The 16606-nt window shown below is 42.7% G+C and overlaps 1 protein-coding gene across 37 annotated transcripts in view; it reads left to right on the top strand.

Moving 5' to 3' along the window:
* Positions 1-1133: 1133 nt before the first annotated feature.
* The window catches only part of MAP2 (microtubule associated protein 2), a 334330-nt gene continuing 318857 nt past the window's right edge, over positions 1134-16606 (top strand). For 33 of the 37 annotated variants that reach the window (XM_083703182.1, XM_083703157.1, XM_083703180.1 and 30 more), the window contains exon 1: positions 1134-1236. The gene's annotated coding sequence lies outside the window, so the exon portion shown is untranslated. The remainder of the gene's footprint in view (positions 1237-16606) is intronic. The other 4 variants (XM_083703174.1, XM_083703173.1, XM_083703172.1 and 1 more) reach the window with 3 other exon arrangements.

The raw sequence follows: 16606 nt of genomic DNA, 5'->3' as shown, positions 1-16606 counted from the left end.
AATGTTGGATTTGGAAATAATAAGGCATTAGTGATATAGCTTAAAAAAGTATGCAAAATGCAACAGAAAAGGAGGAAAGATTAAAGTGATATTATGTCGAAAGTAAATAATATTATAAAGGTGTTTAAGTATGAGGAGAAAAGATTGGTGACATAATAGAATGAACTTAATAATTAGAAATGAGATCTGAAAGAGGGTAAGGATTTGCTGTATCTGATTGGGTAAAGAGGAACACAAAAAAGGGAGGCGTGAGGAAGTCAAGAAAGGAAGTTAATTAAGTATGATCGAAAAAGTTGGAGTTTTTATGTTTGCGTATTTGGTTAGGTGGAATTTTTCTTTATTGTATTCTATATTCTAGTGTTTTGATCTGTTTTATGTGTATTTTTGATTATGTTTCATTTCCTTTTACATTCTTTCTACTTTTGTGGTGGCTATATACTTTTCTTTTTTGTAAAAACCTAATAAACATATTAAAAAAAAAATAGAACACAAAAAAGGGAGGTGTGAGGTCAAGGAAACAAGCAAATGAAAGATAAGATATGGAAAAATTGATTTGTTTTTAATTGTTTTTATTTTTCTGTATTTTGTATTTTTTGTTTTATTTTCTTTTATTTTTGTAATTTTGTTGAAACTTCAATAAATATTATTTTAAAAAAACACCCGAACAATTAAATGGAGGGTTAGGGACGAGTGGCGGGGGGGGGGGGAGAACCACCCCCATTCCCACTTTCCCCTTATTCTTCCTTATTCTTCTTAGCATCTCATCATCATCAATCATCATTTGTCTAGGTGCAAACAGAAAAAGGTAGGGAAGAAGAAGAGATGCAGTTAGAGGACTGGACCAATATCATCAAGCCCAATCAACCTCGTGCTCCCCCCCCCCCCGCCGCCGTTTAGCCGAAACCCTCTGTGCCCAGACGCGTGCACCCCCTCTTCCTGCCCCTCCAGGACCCCACCCCCAGTCCACTTTTCGGCTGGGCGAAAGAGGCTGCAGCAGCTGCGGGAGCGGCCCCTTCAGGCGCCTGCACGGAGGTACGTGGGAAGGGGCGGGTCCCCGGCGGAGGCGCGCAGGCAGGCAGGCAGGCAGGCAGAGAGAGAGAGAGAGAGAGAGAGAGAGAGAGAGAGAGAGAGAGAGACAGAGAGAGAGAGAGAGAGAGAGAGACAGCAGCTCCTTGGCGACTGGGCTCGGGGGATCCTCTCTTCTGCGAGCTGCAGGATCGGAGGCAGCAGCAGCAGGTAAGGTCTGCGTGCTTTTCAGCTGCATTCTTCATCCGGGCGCACTTGCGCTGCTCCAAATCCTGGCACCTCACCCTCGCCTGGAAGAAAGCCAGACGAGGGCTAGGGGGTTGTTTTTCGCCTGTCTGTCTGTCTGCCCCACTTAGCATTTGGACCCTGCTTGGCTGCAGGAGCCATCCTTCGCACCTGCCTACCTGCAGAGAGGAGTTGAGCAGGTGCCGGAGAGCTCGTCCTCCCCCCCCCCCCCTTGGCATTTTTTTGATTGTCAGTTACAAATGAATTAGAAATGATAAAGGAGAACAGAAAGATAACAATAACAACAATAACAGGTCGAAGTAGAGATCCATCACAAAAAGAGAGGGGGGAGGATAACGGAAGCAATCCCAGCTGTGGTTCATTTACCCTTTTCCCATAGTCTACTAAGGTTGCCCTTGGACAGACTCTCAGGAGTATGACAGAGTCAAATGTCAGAAACAGCTGTGGGGAACTGCTGTAGGCAGTGGACCTGTTTGCTGGTGGGCTTGCATCCAGCTTCCTTTCCGGCAATAGTATGAAAAGCCTGCACGCGCGCTTTCTCTCTCTGTGTATATATATATGTATGTATATATACATGTATGTGTGTGTGTGTGCCATTAAGCTTTGCTGGGTAACTTGGAACAAAAAGAGCTCTTGGAGTTGGTTGAAGACAGGGAGGCAGGGGTAATAGCCAAGGGGTCTGAGCTAAGCCAAGGGGTTGGTTTCTTTCCCTCCCTAGAAGGAGGTGGAAATGCTTTGTGTTTTGAGGATGGAGGTGGTTGTGTGTGTCTAAGTGCAAATAGAAAAAGGTAGGGAAGAAGAAGAGAGGCAGTTAGAGGACAGGAGCCAGTAGCTTAAAGCTGTTTAATATTTATGGGATGGAGCAGGTTTGTGAAGGTGTTGCATCTCCACGAAGGTGAGTTTTCACCAGTGACTTAAAAAGAAACATCTATCTTTCTTTTTAAAATTGCTTCCCTGCCACCCCTCCCAACACCCATGAGGTGTGGTCATGTGATACCTTATTTAACTTCCTCACCTTCTTTTGTTTAAGGATGGAAATTTCAAGAACATTGGGAGGGGTGGAAGGAGGTGAGCAGACTTTCAGTAAATTCCTCACCAGCAGCCCTGCAGCTGGGGGAGCTTGAGAAATGAGGCAAAGCTTTGTTTTGTTCCTTCATTCCTGGATATGGAGCATCCCTTTTGGCAAGCCCCATTCAGACACAAAAGCCCTTAAGACTGTAACTCTACTCTTAAGCTCCAGTAAACAAATCTGCAAGGCTAGAAGACCAACAAGGAGGGCAGAAATGAGGATGCATCACAGAAGGAGCAAATATATGTCCATCTGCATTCCCTATCCCCCCTTTTTGGGGGGGTACAGTATTAATATAATTAGCTATTGGAAAAGCGACGCCTTAGACAGTGGGCTTGTAACTGCAGCAAGGCAGTGGAGAACAAAGCCTTTTGAAGTGAGCGAAACATTATGCAAAAAACGTTCCATGCTTGAACTGCCGCAGGTAAATGGCACAGAAACCCTCTGCCAGGCCAGTTGTCTGGCGCAGCCTTTTGTGTTTCAAGGGTGGGGAAAAAATCTCCCAAATAAAGACACACTGACTCACTTGCATACAGGTTTGGGTTGCTGTTCACACCCTAAGCATTTAAATGAAGGCTGTTTTTGTGGAGGTTTTGGGAAAGGAGGGAGTGTGCCTTTGTGGGTAGCTAGAACCTTTTCCTCCATTCTGGAATTCAGCAAAGGATGCAGGGTCCCTCCTGCCTCTCGCCTTCCATCTAGAATTCTCATGACCTCTTAGAAGTGCAATTCCTTAAGGACATTGTAGACATTGTGTGTAGTCATCTCTCTCTCTTTAAGGAAGTGGTTCTTGCTTATTGTATGCAAAGGTTGTTTGTTTTTGTTCTGAGAACATTTATTTTATTTGTGTAAACTGCATGCCTTCATTCTTTCTCAGCAGGCACCCCCACTCCCATGACTGTCATTTCATACAAGTTATAAGCACCCCCTTTTATGTCTATATCCAGTTTCCCACAGGACCTCTTTTTTCACCTGTGCCAATTTGGACTTCTTGTTGTGTCTAGACTTCTGTATTGAGCCTACCCAGCGAAAAGAGGAGCTAGGTTTCAGCTGCAGGACTATAGGGTTTTCTGTAGCTGCTCTCTGGTCTCCTTTAACTGAAGGTGTTATTCTGGTAACCTGGCTCCAGAAGCCATAGAGAATGTGCTGAGAGAGCATAAGCTCTGTGAAGCAGGTGCTGACATTTCTGCACACTGTTGCTCTTCTTAAACGGGCGTCACCCTTGCCTGATGTAAAATAGCAGCAACAGGGCCTGCTATCGCTTTTCTGAGCCACTGTAGGGTTGAAGCCTGGGCAATAATTTATTTGCTGGTGTCTGTTTCCAGTGGGGTGACACTGTTCAGGGTTGGTTTGCATAAATGGACCGTAGCATTTGGATCAGTGATATTTTAAAACCACGAAATCAAATGGCACATAATTAAGTGCATAATAGAAATGCTTCTTGTGCTGATCCAGCCACCCAATGCCTGCTGAAATTATCTGTAGCTAAAACATGCATATGAGCCACAGCTCATCGACACAGCCGTAGTCACCCGCTTGTAATCCTGGGGCCAAACAAGTGACCTATGCTCCGTCCCTGTGCTTATGGAGACAAACTCTTGCCTTTAACTTTCTCTGCTCTCTGCAGTTCTTTGTTTCCTTTTCTTCCTTCTCTGCTGTAGAGAAGACAGTGGCAGTCTCATAGGCAGCAAACCCATAATGTGGTCAGATCAGAATTCGCAGACACACAGGCTAGATTTGCATTGGGTACAGCAGCCCAAATGTCTGGGATGTGAATAGGGGTGTCTTCCCAAACCATCTGCCTCCACAGAGCAAAGGGCTTTTCTATAGAAGAGAGGGTAGATTTAGTCGCCAGCTGTGCCGTTAAACTGTGGAGCACTCTGTGAAAAGGAGATTTGACATGACATGTATAATTGCCTTTCAGATATATTAGAAGAAAGAGCTAACGTTTTCTGCCTTGCTAGTATAGATTTCCACTCCCCCTGTAATCACCATTTAGCAGATTATGGAATATTCCTTAACCCATTTCCCCCACCCTGGTTCTTTGCTTCTCAGGAAAAACAAAGCATGAGGTCTGAGGCTGTTCGATTCTAAAATGTCTTTTCGTTCTTTCAACCCTGAGCCAGCGATTCTGGTGTGGAGGACCAGTAAGAAAAAGGAGGGGCTTCCTCCTCCAACACCTGGTCACACAAGTGTGTTTGCACTTGCACTGAGGAAAGAGAATAGCACCTCCACATGTGAGCGCTGTTATTTTTGCTTATTTTTTAATATGCGGTTGCTCTACATAAGTCCTTGGACACTATGTAGTTTATCACCTGGTCACCTATGGTGAGTCCTTCCCTACTCCCCCCACCTTTTAGGCCACACAAGCAGGTCTTAGGCCACTGAAAATGGTTGTAGGTTAGTCCTTATTGTGCATATACATGGCCACAGCTCAGAGCTAGATTCAGGGCCAGCCCACCCATGAGGCAAGCTGAAGCCACTATCCCAGGCTGCAGGGTTCACTGGGGCAACAGATCCCAATGTTTCTTCCCCTCTTGTTCCTGATGTAGATTTCCCCTCATCCCTTCTTACCTGGTGGGGAGGACGCACCATTTTGGGGTCTGCTTTGGGTGCCAAAATGACTTGGGCGGGCCCCAGCTAGAGTGCATGCTTTGTTGCATGAAGTCCCGGGTTCTATCTCCGGTGTCTCTGGGTAAAAAGTTCACTGGTAGCAATGTCTCTGTCTGAAGCATTGGAGAGCTAGATGGAGTACGTAGATCACTGACCAAGAGTCATATTTGGTATAAGGGCCGCTTCACACATCCAGAGTAAATGGGATTTGGGACAGAGATAATCACATCATTTTATTTATATGCCACCTTTCCATAGCTAAAACTCAAGGTTTACATAATTACAAAGGTTGTTATCAACAATAAGCAAAACACATCAATTTCCAAATAAATCATAATAAGATCTAAAAATAAATATACAAACAGTCAATATCAATTACAGCAACAAAAAACCCCAGTAACAATCCCCGTTAAGCAATACCCCAGCCCAAGAATCTGTTCAGCAACCTCCTCTTTTGTAGCTGGAGTCAGTCAGGGCTCCACCGTCCCTCCCAGGCCAGGTGAGGAAAGGCCTGCAAGATGCCTGGAAGAGGGAACAAAAAGCACAGAAGGATTTGCCATGTGGTAGAAAGGCAGTGAAGAAAGGAAATGTTCTATTGATGAAGTTCACGCAGATTTGCTAGGAGAATAAAGAAGACTGACACACAAACAATTCTAAAAGGACCCCACCAAAAAACAACCTGGTGCCACGGACAAGTGACAAGGGCCTTGCATTCTTTCCCATTGCTGTGGTCCTAAATGGAATTGGCCCTTCATACGTCCTGTTTGAAATTGGAAGAAATTCCTATTGGTTTCTGAAGATAAGAAAGGATTAAAGCCCCTACTCCTTCCCTCCCCTCTGCGTCATGGCCTGCCCACACCAGCTATTTGAAAAAAAAAAGACTACACATCACCACACTTTGTGGCAAATGTCATATCTAGTTTGACTGTCAGACGTGCAAATATATCATAACATGATATGCCCCACGTGTTTCAAAATTAATCTCCAGGTGTGCAAGAATCTTACTCTGATAGTAGCCTGCTCCCACTTTACGCTGACTTTAAGTCAACAAATCTAAAGCCTTTTCAGTTCGTCTTCCCTGGTGGAGGAGAAGTGGTTGATGCCCCACAAAAAACAATTTAGATACCCAGGGATTTTGTGGTGCTGCCTGTGTGACTAGGCAGGAGGATGCCTCTCCCAAAACAAAAGGCCACAACAAAGACAGGAGTTCGTAATCTTTCTAATTCAAGTCTCATTTCATACCAAAAACAAAGAAAAAAGTGACCCCTGTGTTGTTAAAAAAATAAATACCCTGCTAAAGCCAATGCGGATAAACCCCATCATATTTATATCCACAATGCACAGGGCAAGGCTGAGAGATTGTGAGTTACAGTGGTGCCCCGCAAGACGAATGCCTTGCAAGACAGAAAACCCGCTAGACGAAAGGGTTTTCCGTTTTGGAGGTGCTTCGCAAAACGCATACATAAAAAAAGTTCTATCCTTCTTTAACACCAATTGGTCGACCATGCCCAGGAGAAAGGCCTCTGGTTTCTTCAGGAAGGTATATTTAAATACCTTTTTCATTTCAGTATATATCATCTCCCAGAAAGCCTTAATCTTTGGGCACATCCACCAAAGGTGAAAGAATGTACCTTCCTTTTCTTTACATTTCCAACATTTGTTACAGTATCAGGCAAATGGTAAATTTTTGCAAGCTTGGCTGGTGTCATGTACCACCTGTATATCATTTTCATAATATTCTCTCTTAAGGCATTGCATGCCGTACATTTCATACCTGTGGTCCATAACTGTTCCCAGTCAGCCAACATAATGTTATGTCAGACATCTTGTGCCCATTTTATCATAGCAGATTTCACCATTTCATCCTGAGTATTCCATTTCAGCAGCAAGTTATACATTCTTGATAGTATCTTAGTTTTGGGATCTAACAGTTCTGTTTCCAATTTTGATTTTTCCACCTGGAAGCCAATTTTCTTGCCTACAGCCTCCCTTATTTGATAATAATGAAGCCAATCTCGCACTTTGTCTTTTAGTTTCTCAAAACTCTGCAGTTTCAATTTATCTCCTTCTTGTTCCAAAATCTCCCAATATTTTGGCCATTTGGCCTCCATATTGAGCTTTTTCTGAGCCTTCGCTTCCATCGGTGATAACCACCTTGGGGTTTTATTTTCAAGTAAGTCTTTATATCTTATCCAAACATTGAACAATGCTTTCCTGAAAATATGGTTTTTAAATGCTTTATGTGCTTTGACCTTATCATACCACAAATATGCATGCCACCCAAATACATTATTGAAACCTTCTAAATCCAAAATGTTCTCAAGAAGCAGCCATTCTTTCAGCCAGCAAAATGCTGCTGATTCATAATAAAGTTTAAGGTCTGGCAGGGCAAATCCACTTCTTTCCTTTGCATCGGTTAGTATTTTAAATTTTATTCTGGGCTTCTTACCCTGCCAGACGAATCTGGAAATATCTCTCTGCCACTTCTTGAAACAGTCCATTTTGTCCAAAATTTGCAATGATTGAAACAAAAACAACATTCTTGGCAATACATTCATTTTTATAGCAGCAATACGGCCTAGCAAGGAAAGCTTCAAATTTGACCATATTTCTAAATCCTTTTTCACTTCCACCCAACATTTTTCATAGTTGTCTTTAAATAAATTTAAGTTCTTAGCGGTCATATTAACCCCCAGGTATTTTACTTTCTTAGCCAATGTTAAACCTGTCTCCTTCTGAAACCTCTCTTTCTCTAGAACCTTAGTTTTTAACTTGTTCAACTTAAATCCCGCAACCTGACCAAATTGTTGAATCAGATCCAATACTCTTTTGGTACTAGATTCTGGCTCCTGTAATGTCAGTACTAGATCATCTGCAAATGCTTTCAATTTGTACTGTTTGGCTCCGACTTGTATACCTTTAACCAACTGGTCCCTTCTGATCATATTTAGGAGAACCTCCAGGACCGAAATAAAGAGCAATGGGGAAATTGGGCAACCTTGTCGTGTCCCTTTCTCTATCTTAAATTCCTCTGTCACCACATTGTTAACAATTAGTTTAGCCTTTTGTTCTGAATAAATTGCACCTATACCATTTCCAAAACCTTGACCAACCCCCATCCCCTGAAGATTTTTCTTCATAAAACTCCAAGAAATGTTGTCGAACGCTTTCTCCGCATCTACAGATATTAAAACTGCTTTAGTATTAATGTTCACTTGTAATTTTTCTAAGATATTAATTATATTTCTCGTGTTGTCAGACAAGTGTCTACCCGGGAGAAAGCCTGCTTGGTCTTTATGTATCTCTTCCGCTAGTACTTTTTAAAATCTTTTAGCCAAAATATCTGTAAAAAATTTGTAATCCACATTAAGCAGAGATATGGGGCGGTAGTTCTTAAGTTGTGTCTTCTCAGACTCAGTTTTCGGTATAAGTGTAATGTAAGCTTCCTTCCACGACTCTGGTGCTTTCCCCCCCTCCAAAATTTCGTTACAAATTTCCTTTAGTGGTTGAATTATCCGATCTTTCAAGGATCTATAATATTTTGAAGTTAAGCCGTCCGGCCCTGGAGATTTACCCAGTTGCATATTCTGGATGGCACCTTCTACCTCCTGTTCCGTTATTTTATAGTTCAACATTACCTTTTTTTCTTGAGAGATTTTTTGTAGTCCATTTATTTTCAAAAATTGATTTATATCAATCTCTTTCTGTGGCCCTTGTGTATAAAGGTAAAGGTAAAGGTACCCCTGCCCGTATGGGCCAGTCTTGACAGACTCTGGGGTTGTGCGCCCATCTCACTTAAGAGGCCAGGGGCCAGCGCTGTCCGGAGACACTTCCAGGTCACGTGGTCAGCGTGACAAAGCTGCATCTGGCGAGCCAGCACCAGCGCAGCACACGGAAACGCCGTTTACCTTCCCGCTATAAAGCGGTACCTATTTATCTACTTGCACTTAAGGATGCTTTCGAACTGCTAGGTAGGCAGGAGCTGGGACCGAAAGCCGCGAGCTCACCCCACCGCGGGGATTCGAACCGCCGACCTTTCGATCGGCAAGCCCTAGGCACTGAGGCTTTTACCCACAGCGCCACCCGCGTCCCGCCCTTGTGTATATAGTTGTTTAAAGTATCTCTGGAAACATTTTCTAATCTCCACTGGATTCTGTATATTCTTTCCTTCCACTTCCAAATTTGTAATGGTGTTAAGTTTTTGTCTTTTTTTCATTTGCCAAGCTAGGAGTTTCCCACATTTATTGGCCGATTTAAATGTCTTTTGTCTCATCTGTTTAATTTTCCACTCAATTTCCTGATTCATCATTTTCATATATTGAACTTGATATAGCTTTATTTCTCTCAGAATCTCTTGTGACTTTGGTTTCGCTCTCAATTTCTTCTCGCCTTCCTTTATTTTCTCTAAAATTTTATCTTTTTTCTCATTTTGAGTTCTCTTCTTTATTGCATTCTGTTGAATCAGAAACCCTCTCATAACCGCTTTGCTTGCGTCCCAGATTACTCTTTTTTCAACAGTGGTATTCATATTTATCTCAAAATAGTCTCTCAAAGTTTTTTGGGCCTTCTTGGTCACTTCTTCATCTCTAAACAAGGTGTCATTCATCCTCCATCTGAAGGAGCGAATTGGTGTTAGTTTCATCTCCATTTTCACAGCATTATGGTCGGAGCAAGTTTTGGGACAAATTTCCACTTTTCTAATCTTCGGAGCCAGACCTCTAGTTATCCAAATTTGGTCAATTCTTGTCCATGTCATTTTGGCTTCAGAGAAGAAGGTTCCCTCTCTACCCAAGGGATTTTTTGTTCTCCAAATATCAACTAAGTCCAAATTGTCAGTCATCTCAAAAAAGGTTTTTGGTAGTCTACCATCCTTGGTGACTACCTGTCTTTGTGCCTTGGCCATATTTGTAGATACCACTCCATTCATTGTTGTTGTTGTTTAGTCATTTAGTCGTGTCCGACTCTTCGTGACCCCATGGACCAGAGAACGCCAGGCACCTCTGTCCTCCACTGCCTCCCGCAGTTTGGTCAAACCCATGCTGGTAACCTCGAAAACACTATCCAACCATCTCGTCCTCTGTCGCCCCCTTCTCCTTGTGCCCTCCATCTTTCCCAACATCAGGGTCTTCTCCAGGGAGTCTTCTCTTCTCATGAGGTGGCCAAAGCATTGGAGCCTCAGCTTCACAATCTGTCCTTCCAGTGAGCACTCAGGGTTGATTTCCTTCAGTAGGGAGAGGTTTGATCTTCTTGAAGTCCATGGGACTCTCAAGAGTCTCCTCCAGCACCATAATTCAAAAGCATCAATTCTTCGGTGATCAGCCTTCTTTATGGTCCAGCTCTCACTTCCATACATCACTACTGGGAAAACCATAGCTTCAACTATACGAACCTTTGTTGGCAAGGTGATGTCTCTACTTCTCAAGATGCTGTCTAGGCCTGTCATTGCCTTTCTCCCAAGAAGCAGGCGTCTTTTAATTTCGTGGCTGCTGTCACCATCTGCAGTGATCATTGAGCCCAAGAAAGTAAAATCTCTCACTACCTCCATTTCTTCCCTTTCTATTTGCCAGGAGGTGATGGGACCAGTGGCCATGATCTTCGTTTTTTTGATGTTGAGCTTCAGACCATATTTCTCCTCTTTCACCCTCATTAAAAGGTTCTTTAATTCCTCCTCATTTTCTGCCATCAAGGTTGTGTCACCTGCATATCTGAGGTTGTTGATATTTCTTCGGGCATCTTAATTCCGGCTAGGGATTCATCCAGCCCAGCCTTTCGCATGATGAATTCTGCATATAAGTTAAATAAGCAGGGAGACAAAATACAGCCTTGTCGTACTCCTTTCCCAATTTTGAACCAATCAGTTGTTCCATATCCAGTTCTAACTGTAGCTTCTTGTCCCACATAGAGATTTCTCAGGAGACAGATGAGGTGATCTGGCACTCCCATTTCTTTAAGAACTTGCCATAGTTTGCCGTGGTCGACACAGTCAAAGGCTTTTGCATAGTCAATGAAGCAGAAGTAGATGTCTTTCTGGAACTCTCTAGCTTTCTCCATAATCCAGCGCATGTTTGCAATTTGGTCTCTGGTTCCTCTGCCTCTTCTAAATCCAGCTTGCACTTCTGGGAGTTCTCGGTCCACATACTGCTTGAGCCTTCCTTGTAGAATTTTAAGCATAACCTTGCTAGCGTGTGAAATGAGTGGAATTGTGCGGTAGTTGGAGCATTCTTTGGCCTGCCCTTCTTTGGGATTGGGATGTGGACTGATCTTCTCCAATCTTCTGGAGAAGATTCATATCCCCCATCAAAAGATTCATATTCCCCATCAAAATCACATTGTAGTCCAAATAGTCCATCAAGGTCTCATGCAACTTTTTAAAAAATTCAGATTTCCCCTCATTTGGTGCATAAACTCCTACTATCAGAAATTTCTCTCCTTGTGTTTGAATTTCAATTGCCACAAATCTTCCTTGATCATTTTTAAAGATAAATTTCGGTGATAGACTCTCCTTTGCATAAATCACTACTCCTCTTTTTTTAACCTTGTCCGATGAAATAAACTCTTGACCCAATCTTTTATTGATCAATACTTTTCTATGTAGCCTTATCACATGTGTCTCCTGTAAACAAATCAAGTCCAATTGTTCCTTTTTTAATAAATGAAAAACTTTTTTCCTTTTCTGCGGGGAGTTAAAACCTTTAATATTCCAGCTTAGTAGTTGCAGAGCCATGATGTAGTTACTTTGCTTTTCCTCCAACTGCACCCAGTGTTTGTTCTTGTTCTGTCGGTGGTATCACTTTCTCTGAATTGTCCAATCCAAAAGGTAGTGTTGCTATGTCTAGTATTCCTCTTTTTAGTGCTCTTGGCTCTTCTCCAGATTCTTTCTGCAAATTTTCTCCGTGATCTTTCAAAAATCTTTCTTTGTCCACTGATCTTATTTTTATCTTTCTTCCTTTAAAGCTAAAGGATAGGCCTTGGGGAAATTCCCACCTGAAAACAATTCTGTTACTTCTCAACAGGGCAACCAAATCTCCGTAGTTGGACCTAAGGTCCAGAAGGTATTTCAGAATGTCTTTAAATATCTCCACTCTTGACTGATGTATTTCCAAGGTCTTCTGAAAGTGCAGACTCAGGATTTTATCTCTCTCCTCTTTTATTTGGAGGGTAATCAAACAGTCTCTCACCCTGTTCTCCCCCCCTCTTCCAAGCCTGAAAGCACTCACTATCTTAAAGTCTTTGTTCTCTAGATCTAGGTTCCAAAAGTCTGCAAATTCCTGCATAAGAAAGTCAATCAGGTTGTCTTTCTCAAGTTCAGGTACAGCCTGATCCTGAAATTCATTTGTTTTTCCTTCAATTCAATCATAGACAACATCGACCTATGGTCCTCGAGTTGCCTACATATCGGTGGTATCTTCTCCTCTACAGCAACTGCTTTTTCCTTTGCTTCTTCAGCTGTCTTTCGGGTCAAAGTAGATTCCTGTAGCAATTTCTCGATAGTTTCTGTATTGGTATTCACCTTCTGTCCCAAGTTATTAATGCTTGTAGTGTTTTGGTCTATTTTAGTTGATGCTTCAGCTACTTGCTTATTTAATTTTTCCAAAGATTCATTAATTTTACCTAATGCCAGAGCTAAAACATTCCTTTTGACTTAAGTTGAGCAGATACTGCCCCTGGTGGTGCAGTAGGGCCAGATGCTGATGCTCTTCGCTGCTGCCAGGATTTACCAGACCTCATTGTTTTTTCTTGAAGCAAGTCTATTTTTTCTTTTCCATCTGCCATAACACTCTAACAGAAGCCCAAGGTCGATCCCACGGCCAGAGTTTGTTTTGAAGTAGAAAATTCCCCTGGCCCTGTTGTTGTAACAATTTCAAACTTCCTCTAGGGGGACACAGTAGCAGTCAATATTTGTTACATTGAAAAATAACTCTTTTTAGTCCCCATTTAACAAAGATAAGCAACAGTTTCAATTTCAGTTAGTTTTCAGTTACCTTAAAATGAGGAGAAACCAGTCAGAAACAATGTATCTCTTGCAGAGTTAGCTGTCAAACAGTACACTGTTCATAAGCAGCGCATTTCACTATACGGCAGTCTTATTGTCTATTGGCAGCCCGTTCCCAGGCTTTAAGCGGTGGACTTTTGTTTCTTTTCCTCTCTTTTTGCAGGAAAATATAGTTCACCCTTTCCCCCTCCTCTCCTGCAACCAAGGGGGTGTGTGAGATCTCTTGTTTTGATGATAGGATTGCAGTCCTTTTCAATCGACTTTCCAGGTCTTAGCTTACAACTTCTTTGCTTTGATCTGTTTACAAGAAACGGAAGGTGGACTTCCTGTTTATGCCTTCCTGCTTCGGTGTCAGATTGAGCCTTTGTTTCCCTTATTTTCAGATTTAACCTACTCGCGGGTAGTTGTTTTGATGGCCGAATTGTCACAGGAAAAAAGTCAGCGCTCTCCAGTAACAGCTGTGCGGCTTCGCTCCACAGAAGAAGCAGTTGACTCAGCACCGCGCCGCTCACCCCGCTCTCTCCGGAGCCCGTGATTGGGTTCCCTTGCAGATTGGGGGGGGCGCTGAAGGTACCCGCCGAGTCCCACGGTCACAGGCTTCACCCGCCTGTGATTTTTAAAAGGGTCCCCGCTTCGCCGTAGTGGCAAGACCCGATTCCCGCAGAGCTAAGTCCCTCAGAGTTAGAGGGAATCCGCCATTACCGATGGTGCTGACCCCGGAAGTCCGCTCGTTGTGTTTGTTTATTTGAAGTATTCTTCTCCTCTTCACCACACCCCTGGATAAATTCCTTCAGACACCCATGCCCTCTTTCCATATTTATGTGGCCAGGAAAAGTGTGTGGTTTCCTCCTTGGATTCTCCTTTGCCCTGCCTCTTAGGTATTCTGCACCACTTGCAGAAACTTTGGATGAGACCTCCAGGGACCCCAGTCAATGGTTTTGTGACACTAGTAGGGATCTTTGTTTGTTTGTACTATAACAGCAAAGGGTGCAGATCCAACATCAGGCTTCCATGCCTTAGCTTTGAAAAGCTTTCAGGGTCATGATGCATGGATGTTCTTCTATTTGATTAACATTTGAAGGAAAATATTTGATTCTAATAACGAGGTTCCCAGGCAATGAAATTATAATGCCTTTGTCTTCCAAGAACATGCTGCCAATCTACGTAAATTATTATTTTTTTTTTTAATAATAATTTTTATTAAGGTTTTCCAAATTAAAACAAATCAAAACAAATTAAATCCAATCTATAAACTTTTTGCCAATAACTAGGACTTCCCCTCCCTACCCCCTCTTGTGTTCCAAATCTTCCAAATAAGCAATTAAATTCAACAAGTTCTTATCCCCAAGTTACACTCTTCATCAATAACCCAATTTATCCAAATTCTCATCCCCTAAGATCGATCTATACCCTTCCACGAGTTTCCCCCTTTCAAACATAGTACAGATGGAAATAAGATAAATATGAATAATAATTTTACAGCCTTTGGATTCCAATTTTCCCTCCCCTCTTTCCCCTTTGCGTTTCACCTATCCCTCCACTTCTAATATCTTCCTGGAGTTCCCACATTACACTATGTCCCTCCGGTTCTTTGCCAGTCTTTAATTACGGATGTCCAATCGTAGAAGGAGTCTATCAAATAAGGGCCCATTTCTTCTATCCAGGTTTTTATATCCAGGAGTAAAAACTCCAATTTTGTATCCATAAGCTTGTCAAACCTGAATATTCCAAATGTTCCCCCAGTTCTGTCCAGTTCTTGTTATTTCCTTGTTCTTATCAATCATTCTCCTCCTTTTTATTTCTCTGTTCTCCCACAGAAATGTTCTTTTTCCAAAAGTTTCTAGTGTCTCTGCAGAGGTTTGTTATTCATGGAGCAAGGCATTGCATCATGTTCCTTTCATTTTCCAACAAATAGTTCCATTGTTTCCTGTAGTGTGTAGACCTCTGTAGACAAAATAATGTTCCATTCCTGCAGTTTCCCAGGAGATTAAAAGTTCCATTCAACTGTTCAGATTTCCTGTGAAAAACACATGCAATATCCCTCGGCTCCTCTAGGTGGATTGCAATAACAAAGTTCCCTTCCAGAATCACATCCACCAGACCAAGTAGCTTGTTGACCGATATTTAAAACAGTTTGTATTCAATTTGTAACAAATATAACCGGCAAAGTCCTCATAACAAAGTCTCTATTTTAATCTTCCTTTTTGACAGCTCTTTGACAGCTGTCAAAACCTCCCTCTCTTTTCTCCAGGCAGTTTCACGAATCGCTCCAGGGATTCCGGGGGGGTTGCTTTTTTAAAAAAACAATTCCACTTTTCTCCTCCAGCTCAATCTTATAATTTTCCCTCGCGAAGTTGCTGATTCGGCAAGATAAGGTTACACTCGATCTTAGTTGTCCGGTCCTTTGTTTTGGCTCTTCTACAATTTAGGGGTGGGCTGACTTCCTTTTTTCCACCTCCCCCGTTCGCTCCGAATTTTAAAAATTTATCCCCTTTTTTTTAGTCCATATTCCAATTACTCACGGGTTCTTCTTTAGAGCCGAATTTTCAATAGAAGAAGTCAGCGCTCTCCACCGGATGGCATGCGGCTGCGCTCGGCAGGGATAGCAGAGAACTCAAAGCACCACGCTTCTCCCCGGCACCCGATCCGTAGCCTTTAAAAAGGCTCCTTCACGAGTCGGGAGAGCGCTAACGGTGCCAGCCGAGTCTCCATGTCCACGGCCTCAATCTGGCCGTGGTTTTTAAGGGTCCCCGCATCGCCGGTGCGGTAGGACCCAGCCCCTGCCAAGCCGGCTCCCTCCGGAGCTCGGAGGGAGCCCGCCATTCGGCGATGGCGCCGACCCGGAAGTCCCAATCTACGTAAATTAAAGTCTGTGGCAGGCCTGTTGTGAAAAAAAATAATTGCCAGATTAATTACAATACATTTCTTGGGTTCTGTTCAGACAGTTTGAAGCTACTGGCACCCAATGGAATATGCTTAATACGTGTTTTCTTGTTCCCTTTAATTATATGTGCTGATGCCCTATGGCTCCTCAGTGCTGCATAGTTTGCCCAATAATGGCATTCTGAGTGTTTTTTAAAAGCAAAATATTTCCAGGTTAAAAGCACTAGATCTTCTGCACAGATAAATCAGCGTAGCCCCTCCTGCTCTCAGTGCCACTAATTTACATCAAGTAGTTGTTAGGTTCATTGACTTCTGTGGACTTTCACCGATCTACCCTGGTTGAGGTGCTGACCTATACACATTTCAGATATCTTTTACAGTTTATATAGAATTCAGCTTGCTCTTTGCTTCACTGAGTGTGTAAAAATATATATCATATTGCCAGTTACTGTTTCAGCGATAATATATTTTATGCCCATCAAATGCACATAAAGGAGTTTATTCTGGACTGCCCCATTTCAGACTGCAGGAGAAACAGAGAAATATTCAGGGAATGTTCTTTAACAAATAATAAAGGGGCAGGATTTAGAAACATCATGCACCTCCACCAGTTGACTGAAGTGGCCCAGTCTCAGGACACCGCCATATGATTTGTTGAATGTGATTTGGTGAATACACCTTAGAATTACAGTGCTAGGAGGAAGAGAAGGTGCTACAATCCACCCTCCTGCTTTAAAATCAGGACAACCCATCAATAACCCCTCACAAACTGACAGAGC

Source organism: Podarcis gaigeae (assembly GCF_964106915.1).
Source record: "Podarcis gaigeae genome assembly, chromosome: 1".
In the NCBI taxonomy this organism is placed as follows: domain Eukaryota; kingdom Metazoa; phylum Chordata; class Lepidosauria; order Squamata; family Lacertidae; genus Podarcis; species Podarcis gaigeae.
Note: the sequence above shows the minus strand (reverse complement) of the source record. Positions and strands in the feature narration are given on the sequence as shown.